This window comes from Pseudophryne corroboree, chromosome 5 (genome assembly GCF_028390025.1).
Source record: "Pseudophryne corroboree isolate aPseCor3 chromosome 5, aPseCor3.hap2, whole genome shotgun sequence".
NCBI classification, from domain to species: Eukaryota; Metazoa; Chordata; class Amphibia; order Anura; family Myobatrachidae; genus Pseudophryne; species Pseudophryne corroboree.
Window position 1 is genome coordinate 366,102,469 of NC_086448.1, and position 14,682 is coordinate 366,117,150.

The following is a 14,682-nucleotide window of genomic DNA, read 5'->3' on the forward strand; positions in this document are numbered from 1 at the left end:
ATTGGGTTTCACTAAAAAGTCCATTGGAAGACTTGACTATTGTTGTTAAAAGACATAGGCATTCATATTATAGAGCCACAAACCACACTAGTAAAATAAAAACATGATAACATAGGATTTGAACCAATGACAGTCTTAATTTGATAGTGCAAACCCAACACCTTATTAACTGTGCTAACCAGAGTGTGCATACCAGACACACAATTTATCAGAGATTTAAGTGAATAAGCTACAGTGTCCAAGGTACTAAACATAATATATTCTATGGGGTGTCATAAGCAAGTCATTAGAATACTTTCCTACTAAATTTATAAGACATAAGCATTCAATATTTTAGAAAACAAAGAGAAAATAAAGCTATCTATTGGGTTTCACTAAAAAGTCCATTGGAAGACTTGACTATTGTTGTTAAAAGACATAGGCATTCATATTATAGAGCCACAAACCACGCTAGTAAAATAAAAACATGATAACATGGGATTCGCACCAATGACAGTCTTAATTTGATAGTGCAAACCCAACACCTTACTAACTGTGCTAACCAGACTGTGCATACCAGACACACAATTTATCAGAGATTTAAGTGAATAAGCTACAGTGTCCAAGGTACAAAACATAATATATTCTATGGGGTGTCATAAGCAAGTCATTAGAATACTTTCCTACTAAATTTACAAGACATAAGCATTAAATATTTAAGTAACAAGGAGAAAATAAAGCTATCTATTGGGTTTCACTAAAAAGTCCATTGGAAGACTTGACTATTGTTGTTGAAAGACATAGGCATTCATATTATAGAGCCACAAACCACACTAGTAAAATAAAAACATGATAACATAGGATTTGAACCAATGACAGTCTTAATTTGATAGTGCAAACCCAACACCTTATTAACTGTGCTAACCAGAGTGTGCATACCAGACACACAATTTATCAGAGATTTAAGTGAATAAGCTACAGTGTCCAAGGTACTAAACATAATATATTCTATGGGGTGTCATAAGCAAGTCATTAGAATACTTTCCTACTAAATTTATAAGACATAAGCATTCAATATTTTAGAAAACAAAGAGAAAATAAAGCTATCTATTGGGTTTCACTAAAAAGTCCATTGGAAGACTTGACTATTGTTGTTAAAAGACATAGGCATTCATATTATAGAGCCACAAACCACGCTAGTAAAATAAAAACATGATAACATGGGATTCGCACCAATGACAGTCTTAATTTGATAGTGCGAACCCAACACCTTACTATTTGTGCTAACCATACCGTTCATACCAGAAACCCAATTTATCAGAGATTTAAGTGAATAAGCTACAGTGTCCAAGATACTAAACATAATATATTCTATGGCGTGTCATAAGCAAGTAATTAGAATACTTTCCTTCTAAATTTATAAGACATAAGCATTCAATATTTGAGTAAACAAAGAGAAAATAAAGCTATCTATTGGGTTTCACTAAAAAGTCCATTGGAAGACTTGACTATTGTTGTGAAAAGACATAGGCATTCATATTATAGAGCCACAAACCACACTAGTAAAATAAAAACATGATAACATGGGATTCGAACCAATGACAGTCTTAATTTGATAGTGCAAACCCAACACCTTACTAACTGTGCTAACCAGACTGTGCATACTGGAAACACAATTTATCAGAGATTTAAGTGAATAAGCTACAGTGTCCAAGATACTAAACATAATATATTCTATGGGGTGTCATAAGCAAGTAATTAGAATACTTTCCTACTACAATTATAAAATATAAGCATTCAATATTTGAGTAAACAAAAAGAAAATAAAGCTATCTATTGGGTTTCACTAAAAAGTCCATTGGAAGACTTGACTATTGTTGTTAAAAGACATAGGCATTCATATTATAGAGCCACAAACCACACTAGTAAAATAAAAACATGATAACATAGGATTCGAACCAATGACAGTCTTAATTTGATAGTGCAAACCCAACACCTTACTAACTGTGCTAACCATACCGTGCATACCAGATACACAATTTATCAGAGATTTAAGTGAATAAGCTTCAGTGTCCAAGGTACTAAACATAATATATTCTATGGGGTGTCATAAGCAAGTCATTAGAATACTTTCCTACTAAATTTATAAGACATAAGCATTCAATATTTGAGTAAACAAAAAGAAAATAAAGCTATCTATTGGGTTTCACTAAAAAGTCCATTGGAAGACTTGACTATTGTTGTTAAAAGACATAGGCATTCATATTATAGAGCCACAAACCACACTAGTAAAATAAAAACATGATAACATTGGATTCAAACCAATGACAGTCTTAATTTGATAGTGCAAACCCAACACCTTACTAACTGTGCTAACCAGACTGTGCATACCAGATACACAATTTATCAGAGATTTAAGTGAATAAGCTACAGTGTCCAAGGTACTAAACATAATATATTCTATGGGGTGTCATAAGCAAATCATTAGAATACTTTCCTACTACAATTATAAGACATAAGCATTCAATATTTGAGTAAACGAAGAGAAAATAAAGCTATCTATTGGGTTTCACTAAAAAGTCCATTGGAAGACTTGACTATTGTTGTTAAAAGACATAGGCATTCATATTATAGAGCCACAAACCACACTAGTAAAATAAAAACATGAGAACATGGGATTCGAACCAATGACAGTCTTAATTTGATAGTGCAAACCCAACACCTTTCTAACTGTGCTAAACATACCGTGCATAACAGATACACAATTTATCAGAGATTTAAGTGAATAAGCTACAGTGTCCAAGGTACTAAACATAATATATTCTATGGGGTGTCATAAGCAAGTCATTAGAATACTTTCCTACTAAATTTATAAGACATAAGCATTCAATATTTTAGAAAACAAAGAGAAAATAAAGCTATCTATTGGGTTTCACTAAAAAGTCCATTGGAAGACTTGACTATTGTTGTTAAAAGACATAGGCATTCATATTATAGAGCCACAAACCACGCTAGTAAAATAAAAGCATGATAACATGGGATTCGCACCAATGACAGTCTTAATTTGATAGTGCAAACCCAACACCTTACTAACTGTGCTAACCAGACTGTGCATACCAGACACACAATTTATCAGAGATTTAAGTGAATAAGCTACAGTGTCCAAGGTACAAAACATAATATATTCTATGGGGTGTCATAAGCAAGTCATTAGAATACTTTCCTACTAAATTTACAAGACATAAGCATTAAATATTTAAGTAACAAGGAGAAAATAAAGCTATCTATTGGGTTTCACTAAAAAGTCCATTGGAAGACTTGACTATTGTTGTTGAAAGACATAGGCATTCATATTATAGAGCCACAAACCACACTAGTATAATAAAAACATGATAACATGGGATTCGAACCAATGACAGTCTTAATTTGATAGTGCAAACCCAACACCTTACTAACTGTGCTAACCAGACTGTGCATACCAGAAACACAATTTATCAGAGATTTAAGTGAATAAGCTATAGTGTCCAAGGTACTAAACATAATATATTCTATGGGGTGTCATAAGCAAGTCATTAGAATACTTTCCTACTAAATTTATAAGACATAAGCATACAATATTTGAGTAAACAAAGAGAAAATAAAGCTATCTATTGGGTTTCACTAAAAAGTCCATTGGAAGACTTGACTATTGTTGTTAAAAGACATAGGCATTCATATTATAGAGCCACAAACCACACTAGTAAAATAAAAACATGATAACATGGGATTCGAACCAATGACAGTCTTAATTTGATAGTGCAAACCCAACACCTTACTAACTGTGCTAACCAGACTGTGCATACCAGACACAGAATTTATCAGAGATTTAAGTGAATAAGCTTCAGTGTCCAAGGTACTAAACATAATATATTCTATGGGGTGTCATAAGCAAGTCATTAGAATACTTTCCTACTAAATTTATAAGACATAAGCATTCAATACTTGAGTAAACAAAAAGAAAATAAAGCTATCTATTGGGTTTCACTAAAAAGTCCATTGGAAGACTTGACTATTGTTGTTAAAAGACATAGGCATTCATATTATAGAGCCACAAACCACACTAGTAAAATAAAAACATGATAACATGGGATTCAAACCAATGACAGTCTTAATTTGATAGTGCAAACCCAACACCTTACTAACTGTGCTAACCAGACTGTGCATACCAGAAACACAATTTATCAGAGATTTAAGTGAATAAGCTACAGTGTCCAAGATACTAAACATAATATATTCTATGGGGTGTCATAAGCAAGTAATTAGAATACTTTCCTACTAAATTTATAAGACATAAGCATTCAATATTTGAGTAAACAAAGAGAAAATAAAGCTATCTATTGGGTTTCACTAAAAAGTCCATTGGAAGACTTTACTATTGTTGTTAGAAGACATAGGTATTCATATTATAGAGCCACAAACCACACTAGTAAAATTAAAATATGATAACATGGGATTCGAACCAATGACAGTCTTAATTTGATAGTGCAACCCCAACACCTTACTAACTGTGCTAACCAGACTGTGCATACTAGAAACACAATTTATCGGAGATTTAAGTGAATAAGCTACAGTGTCCAAGATACTAAACATAATATATTCTATGGGGTGTCATAAGCAAGTAATTAGAATACTTTCCTACTACAGTTATAAAATATAAGCATTCAATATTTGAGTAAACAAAAAGAAAATAAAGCTATCTATTGGGTTTCACTAAAAAGTCCATTGGAAGACTTGACTATTGTTGTTAAAAGACATAGGCATTCATATTATAGAGCCACAAACCACACTAGTAAAATAAAAACATGATAACATAGGATTCGAACCAATGACAGTCTTAATTTGATAGTGTAAACCCAACACCTTACTAAAAGTGCTAACCAGAGTGTGCATACCAGACGCACAATTTATCAGAGATTTAAGTGAATAAGCTACAGTGTCCAAGGTACTAAACATAATATATTCTATGGGGTGTCATAAGCAAATCATTAGAATACTTTCCTACTACAATTATAAGACATAAGCATTCAATATTTGAGTAAACAAAGAGAAAATAAAGCTATCTATTGGGTTTCACTAAAAAAGTCCATTGGAAGACTTGACTATTGTTGTTAAAAGACATAGGCATTCATATTATAGAGCCACAAACCACACTAGTAAAATAAAAACATGAAAACATGGGATTCGAACCAATGACAGTCTTAATTTGATAGTTCAAACCCAACACCTTACTAACTGTGCTAACCATACCGTGCATACCAGATACACAATTTATCAGAGATTTAAGTGAATAAGCTACAGTGTCCAAGGTACTAAACATAATATATTCTATGGGGTGTCATAAGCAAGTCATTAGAATACTTTCCTACTAAATTTATAAGACATAAGCATTCAATATTTGAGTAAACAAAAAGAAAATAAAGCTATCTATTGGGTTTCACTAAAAAGTCCATTGGAAGACTTGACTATTGTTGTTAAAAGACATAGGCATTCATATTATAGAGCCACAAACCACACTAGTAAAATAAAAACATGATAACATTGGATTCAAACCAATGACAGTCTTAATTTGATAGTGCAAACCCAACACCTTACTAACTGTGCTAACCAGACTGTGCATACCAGATACACAATTTATCAGAGATTTAAGTGAATAAGCTACAGTGTCCAAGGTACTAAACATAATATATTCTATGGGGTGTCATAAGCAAATCATTAGAATACTTTCCTACTACAATTATAAGACATAAGCATTCAATATTTGAGTAAACGAAGAGAAAATAAAGCTATCTATTGGGTTTCACTAAAAAGTCCATTGGAAGACTTGACTATTGTTGTTAAAAGACATAGGCATTCATATTATAGAGCCACAAACCACACTAGTAAAATAAAAACATGAGAACATGGGATTCGAACCAATGACAGTCTTAATTTGATAGTGCAAACCCAACACCTTTCTAACTGTGCTAAACATACCGTGCATAACAGATACACAATTTATCAGAGATTTAAGTGAATAAGCTACAGTGTCCAAGGTACTAAACATAATATATTCTATGGGGTGTCATAAGCAAGTCATTAGAATACTTTCCTACTAAATTTATAAGACATAAGCATTCAATATTTTAGAAAACAAAGAGAAAATAAAGCTATCTATTGGGTTTCACTAAAAAGTCCATTGGAAGACTTGACTATTGTTGTTAAAAGACATAGGCATTCATATTATAGAGCCACAAACCACGCTAGTAAAATAAAAGCATGATAACATGGGATTCGCACCAATGACAGTCTTAATTTGATAGTGCAAACCCAACACCTTACTAACTGTGCTAACCAGACTGTGCATACCAGACACACAATTTATCAGAGATTTAAGTGAATAAGCTACAGTGTCCAAGGTACAAAACATAATATATTCTATGGGGTGTCATAAGCAAGTCATTAGAATACTTTCCTACTAAATTTACAAGACATAAGCATTAAATATTTAAGTAACAAGGAGAAAATAAAGCTATCTATTGGGTTTCACTAAAAAGTCCATTGGAAGACTTGACTATTGTTGTTGAAAGACATAGGCATTCATATTATAGAGCCACAAACCACACTAGTATAATAAAAACATGATAACATGGGATTCGAACCAATGACAGTCTTAATTTGATAGTGCAAACCCAACACCTTACTAACTGTGCTAACCAGACTGTGCATACCAGAAACACAATTTATCAGAGATTTAAGTGAATAAGCTATAGTGTCCAAGGTACTAAACATAATATATTCTATGGGGTGTCATAAGCAAGTCATTAGAATACTTTCCTACTAAATTTATAAGACATAAGCATACAATATTTGAGTAAACAAAGAGAAAATAAAGCTATCTATTGGGTTTCACTAAAAAGTCCATTGGAAGACTTGACTATTGTTGTTAAAAGACATAGGCATTCATATTATAGAGCCACAAACCACACTAGTAAAATAAAAACATGATAACATGGGATTCGAACCAATGACAGTCTTAATTTGATAGTGCAAACCCAACACCTTACTAACTGTGCTAACCAGACTGTGCATACCAGACACAGAATTTATCAGAGATTTAAGTGAATAAGCTTCAGTGTCCAAGGTACTAAACATAATATATTCTATGGGGTGTCATAAGCAAGTCATTAGAATACTTTCCTACTAAATTTATAAGACATAAGCATTCAATATTTGAGTAAACAAAAAGAAAATAAAGCTATCTATTGGGTTTCACTAAAAAGTCCATTGGAAGACTTGACTATTGTTGTTAAAAGACATAGGCATTCATATTATAGAGCCACAAACCACACTAGTAAAATAAAAACATGATAACATGGGATTCAAACCAATGACAGTCTTAATTTGATAGTGCAAACCCAACACCTTACTAACTGTGCTAACCAGACTGTGCATACCAGAAACACAATTTATCAGAGATTTAAGTGAATAAGCTACAGTGTCCAAGATACTAAACATAATATATTCTATGGGGTGTCATAAGCAAGTAATTAGAATACTTTCCTACTAAATTTATAAGACATAAGCATTCAATATTTGAGTAAACAAAGAGAAAATAAAGCTATCTATTGGGTTTCACTAAAAAGTCCATTGGAAGACTTTACTATTGTTGTTAGAAGACATAGGTATTCATATTATAGAGCCACAAACCACACTAGTAAAATTAAAATATGATAACATGGGATTCGAACCAATGACAGTCTTAATTTGATAGTGCAACCCCAACACCTTACTAACTGTGCTAACCAGACTGTGCATACTAGAAACACAATTTATCGGAGATTTAAGTGAATAAGCTACAGTGTCCAAGATACTAAACATAATATATTCTATGGGGTGTCATAAGCAAGTAATTAGAATACTTTCCTACTACAGTTATAAAATATAAGCATTCAATATTTGAGTAAACAAAAAGAAAATAAAGCTATCTATTGGGTTTCACTAAAAAGTCCATTGGAAGACTTGACTATTGTTGTTAAAAGACATAGGCATTCATATTATAGAGCCACAAACCACACTAGTAAAATAAAAACATGATAACATAGGATTCGAACCAATGACAGTCTTAATTTGATAGTGTAAACCCAACACCTTACTAAAAGTGCTAACCAGAGTGTGCATACCAGACGCACAATTTATCAGAGATTTAAGTGAATAAGCTACAGTGTCCAAGGTACTAAACATAATATATTCTATGGGGTGTCATAAGCAAATCATTAGAATACTTTCCTACTACAATTATAAGACATAAGCATTCAATATTTGAGTAAACAAAGAGAAAATAAAGCTATCTATTGGGTTTCACTAAAAAAGTCCATTGGAAGACTTGACTATTGTTGTTAAAAGACATAGGCATTCATATTATAGAGCCACAAACCACACTAGTAAAATAAAAACATGAAAACATGGGATTCGAACCAATGACAGTCTTAATTTGATAGTTCAAACCCAACACCTTACTAACTGTGCTAACCATACCGTGCATACCAGATACACAATTTATCAGAGATTTAAGTGAATAAGCTACAGTGTCCAAGGTACTAAACATAATATATTCTATGGGGTGTCATAAGCAAGTCATTAGAATACTTTCCTACTAAATTTATAAGACATAAGCATTCAATATTTTAGTAAACAAAGAGAAAATAAAGCTATCTATTGGGTTTCACTAAAAAAGTCCATTGGAAGACTTGACTATTGTTGTTAAAAGACATAGGCATTCATATTATAGAGCCACAAACCACACTAGTATAATAAAAACATGATAACATGGGATTCGAACCAATGACAGTCTTAATTTGATAGTGCAAACCCAATACCTTACTAACTGTGCTAACCAGACTGTGCATACCAAACACAGAATTTATCAGAGATTTAAGTGAATAAGCTTCAGTGTCCAAGGTACTAAACATAATATATTCTATGGGGTGTCATAAGCAAGTCATTAGAATACTTTCCTACTAAATTTATAAGACATAAGCATTCAATATTTGAGTAAACAAAAAGAAAATAAAGCTATCTATTGGGTTTCACTAAAAAGTCCATTGGAAGACTTGACTATTGTTGTTAAAAGACATAGGCATTCATATTATAGAGCCACAAACCACACTAGTAAAATAAAAACATGATAACATGGGATTCAAACCAATAACAGTCTTAATTTGATAGTGCAAACCCAACACCTTACTAACTGTGCTAACCAGACTGTGCATACCAGAAACACAATTTATCGGAGATTTAAGTGAATAAGCTACAGTGTCCAAGGTACTAAACATAATATATTCTATGGGGTGTCATAAGCAAGTCATTAGAATACTTTCCTACTAAATTTATAAGACATAAGCATTCAATATTTGAGTAAACAAAGAGAAAATAAAGCTATCTATTGGGTTTCACTAAAAAGTCAATTGGAAGACTTGACTATTGTTGTTAAAAGACATAGGCATTCATATTATACAGCCACAAACCACACTAGTAAAATAAAAACATGATAACATGGGATTCAAACCAATGACAGTCTTAATTTGATAGTGCAAACCCAACACCTTACTACCTGTGCTAACCAGACTGTGCATACTGGAAACACAATTTATCAGAGATTTAAGTGAATAAGCTACAGTGTCCAAGATACTAAACATAATATATTCTATGGGGTGTCATAAGCAAGTAATTAGAATACTTTCCTACTACAATTATAAAATATAAGCATTCAATATTTGAGTAAACAAAAAGAAAATAAAGCTATCTATTGGGTTTCACTAAAAAGTCCATTGGAAGACTTGACTATTGTTGTTAAAAGACATAGGCATTCATATTATAGAGCCACAAACCACACTAGTAAAATAAAAACATGATAACATAGAATTCAAACCAATGACAGTCTTAATTTGATAGTGCAAACCCAACACCTTACTAACTGTGCTAACCAGAGTGTGCATACCAGACACACAATTTATCAGAGATTTAAGTGAATAAGCTACAGTGTCCAAGGTACTAAACATAATATATTCTATGGGGTGTCATAAGCAAATCATTAGAACACTTTCCTACTACAATTATAAGACATAAGCATTCAATATTTGAGTAAACAAAGAGAAAATAAAGCTATCTATTGGGTTTCACTAAAAAGTCCATTGGAAGACTTTACTATTGTTGTTAAAAGACATAGGCATTCATATTATAGAGCCACAAACCACATTAGTAAAATAAAAAAATGAGAACATGGGATTCGAACCAATGACAGTCTTAATTTGATAGTGCAAACGCAACACCTTACTAACTGTGCTAACCATACCGTGCATACCAGATACACAATTTATCAGAGATTTAAGTGAATAAGCTACAGTGTCCAAGGTACTAAACATAATATATTCTATGGGGTGTCATAAGCAAGTCATTAGAATACTTTCCTACTAAATTTATAAGACATAAGCATTCAATATTTGAGTAAACAAAAAGAAAATAAAGCTATCTATTGGGTTTCACTAAAAAGTCCATTGGAAGACTTTACTATTGTTGTTAGAAGACATAGGTATTCATATTATAGAGCCACAAACCACACTAGTAAAATTAAAATATGATAACATGGGATTCGAACCAATGACAGTCTTAATTTGATAGTGCAACCCCAACACCTTACTAACTGTGCTAACCAGACTGTGCATACCTGAAACTCAATTTATCGGAGATTTAAGTGAATAAGCTACAGTGTCCAAGGTACTAAACATAATATATTCTATGGGGTGTCATAAGCAAGTCATTAGAATACTTTCCTACTAAATTTATAAGACATAAGCATTCAATATTTGAGTAAACAAAGAGAAAATAAAGCTATCTATTGGGTTTCACTAAAAAGTCCATTGGAAGACTTGACTATTGTTGTTAAAAGACATAGGCATTCATATTATAGAGCCACAAACCACACTAGTAAAATAAAAACATGAGATCCGAACCAATGACAGTCTTAATTTGATAGTGCAAACCCAACACCTTTCTAACTGTGCTAAACATACCGTGCATAACAGATACACAATTTATCAGAGATTTAAGTGAATAAGCTACAGTGTCCAAGGTACTAAACATAATATATTCTATGGGGTGTCATAAGCAAGTCATTAGAATACTTTCCTACTAAATTTACAAGACATAAGCATTCAATGTTTTAGTAAACAAAGAGAAAATAAAGCTTTCTATTGGGTTTCACTAAAAAAGTCCATTGGAAGACTTGAATATTGTTGTTAAAAGACATAGGCATTCATATTATAGAGCCACAAACCACACTAGTAAAATAAAAACATGATAACATGAGATTCGAACCAATGACAGTCTTAATTTGATAGTGCAAACCCAACACCTTACTAACTGTGCTAACCAGACTGTGCATACCAGACACACAATTTATCAGAGATTTAAGTGAATAAGCTACAGTGTCCAAGGTACTAAACATAATATATTCTATGGGGTGTCATAAGCAAGTCATTAGAATACTTTCCTACTAAATTTATAAGACATAAGCATTCAATATTTGAGTAAACAAAGAGAAAATAAAGCTATCTATTGGGTTTCACTAAAAAGTCCATTGGAAGACTTGACTATTGTTGTTAAAAGACATAGGCATTCATATTATAGAGCCACAAACCACACTTGTATAATAAAAACATGATAACATGGGATTCGAACCAATGACAGTCTTAATTTGATAGTGCAAACCCAACACCTTACTAACTGTGCTAACCAGACTGTGCATACCAGAAACACAATTTATCAGAGATTTAAGTGAATAAGCTACAGTGTCCAAGGTACTAAACATAATATATTCTATGGGGTGTCATAAGCAAGTCATTAGAATACTTTCCTACTAAATTTATAAGACTTAAGCATTCAATATTTGAGTAAACAAAGAGAAAATAAAGCTATCTATTGGGTTTCACTAAAAAGTCCATTGGAAGACTTGACTATTGTTGTTAAAAGACATAGGCATTCATATTATAGAGCCACAAACCACACTAGTAAAATAAAAACATGATAACATGGGATTCGAACCAATGACAGTCTTAATTTGATAGTGCAAACCCAACACCTTACTAACTGTGCTAACCAGACTGTGCTAACCAGACTGTGCATACTGGAAACACAATTTATCAGAGATTTAAGTGAATAAGCTACAGTGTCCAAGATACTAAACATAATATATTCTATGGGGTGTCATAAGCAAGTAATTAGAATACTTTCCTACTACAATTATAAAATATAAGCATTCAATATTTGAGTAAACAAAAAGAAAATAAAGCTATCTATTGGGTTTCACTAAAAAGTCCATTGGAAGACTTGACTATTGTTGTTAAAAGACATAGGCATTCATATTATAGAGCCACAAACCACACTAGTAAAATAAAAACATGATAACATAGGATTTGAACCAATGACAGTCTTAATTTGATAGTGCAAACCCAACACCTTACTAACTGTGCTAACCAGAGTGTGCATACCAGACACACAATTTATCAGAGATTTAAGTGAATAAGCTACAGTGTCCAAGGTACTAAACATAATATATTATATGGGGTGTCATAAGCAAGTCATTAGAATACTTTCCTACTAAATTTATAAGACATAAGCATTCAATATTTTAGAAAACAAAGAGAAAATAAAGCTATCTATTGGGTTTCACTAAAAAGTCCATTGGAAGACTTGACTATTGTTGTTAAAAGACATAGGCATTCATATTATAGAGCCACAAACCACGCTAGTAAAATAAAAACATGATAACATGGGATTCGCACCAATGACAGTCTTAATTTGATAGTGCAAACCCAACACCTTACTAACTGTGCTAACCAGACTGTGCATACCAGACACACAATTTATCAGAGATTTAAGTGAATAAGCTACAGTGTCCAAGGTACAAAACATAATATATTCTATGGGGTGTCATAAGCAAGTCATTAGAATACTTTCCTACTAAATTTACAAGACATAAGCATTAAATATTTAAGTAACAAGGAGAAAATAAAGCTATCTATTGGGTTTCACTAAAAAGTCCATTGGAAGACTTGACTATTGTTGTTGAAAGACATAGGCATTCATATTATAGAGCCACAAACCACACTAGTATAATAAAAACATGATAACATGGAATTCGAACCAATGACAGTCTTAATTTGATAGTGCAAACCCAACACCTAACTAACTGTGCTAACCAGACTGTGCATACCAGAAACACATATTATCAGAGATTTAAGTGAATAAGCTGCAGTGTCCAACGTACTAAACATAATATATTCTATGGGGTGTCATAAGCAAGTCATTAGAATACTTTCCTACTAAATTTATAAGACATAAGCATTCAATATTTGAGTAAACAAAGAGAAAATAAAGCTATCTATTGGGTTTCACTAAAAAGTCCATTGGAAGACTTGACTATTGTTGTTAAAAGACATAGGCATTCATATTATAGAGCCACAAACCACACTAGTAAAATAAAAACATGATAACATGGGATTCGAACCAATGACAGTCTTAATTTGATAGTGCGAACCCAACACCTTACTAACTGTGCTAACCATACCGTTCATACCAGAAACCCAATTTATCAGAGATTTAAGTGAATAAGCTACAGTGTCCAAGATACTAAACATAATATATTCTATGGCGTGTCATAAGCAAGTAATTAGAATACTTTCCTTCTAAATTTATAAGACATAAGCATTCAATATTTGAGTAAACAAAGAGAAAATAAAGCTATCTATTGGGTTTCACTAAAAAGTCCATTGGAAGACTTGACTATTGTTGTGAAAAGACATAGGCATTCATATTATAGAGCCACAAACCACACTAGTAAAATAAAAACATGATAACATGGGATTCGAACCAATGACAGTCTTAATTTGATAGTGCAAACCCAACACCTTACTAACTGTGCTAACCAGACTGTGCATACTGGAAACACAATTTATCAGAGATTTAAGTGAATAAGCTACAGTGTCCAAGATACTAAACATAATATATTCTATGGGGTGTCATAAGCAAGTAATTAGAATACTTTCCTACTACAATTATAAAATATAAGCATTCAATATTTGAGTAAACAAAAAGAAAATAAAGCTATCTATTGGGTTTCACTAAAAAGTCCATTGGAAGACTTGACTATTGTTGTTAAAAGACATAGGCATTCATATTATAGAGCCACAAACCACACTAGTAAAATAAAAACATGATAACATAGGATTCGAACCAATGACAGTCTTAATTTGATAGTGCAAACCCAACACCTTACTAACTGTGCTAACCATACCGTGCATACCAGATACACAATTTATCAGAGATTTAAGTGAATAAGCTTCAGTGTCCAAGGTACTAAACATAATATATTCTATGGGGTGTCATAAGCAAGTCATTAGAATACTTTCCTACTAAATTTATAAGACATAAGCATTCAATATTTGAGTAAACAAAAAGAAAATAAAGCTATCTATTGGGTTTCACTAAAAAGTCCATTGGAAGACTTGACTATTGTTGTTAAAAGACATAGGCATTCATATTATAGAGCCACAAACCACACTAGTAAAATAAAAACATGATAACATTGGATTCAAACCAATGACAGTCTTAATTTGATAGTGCAAACCC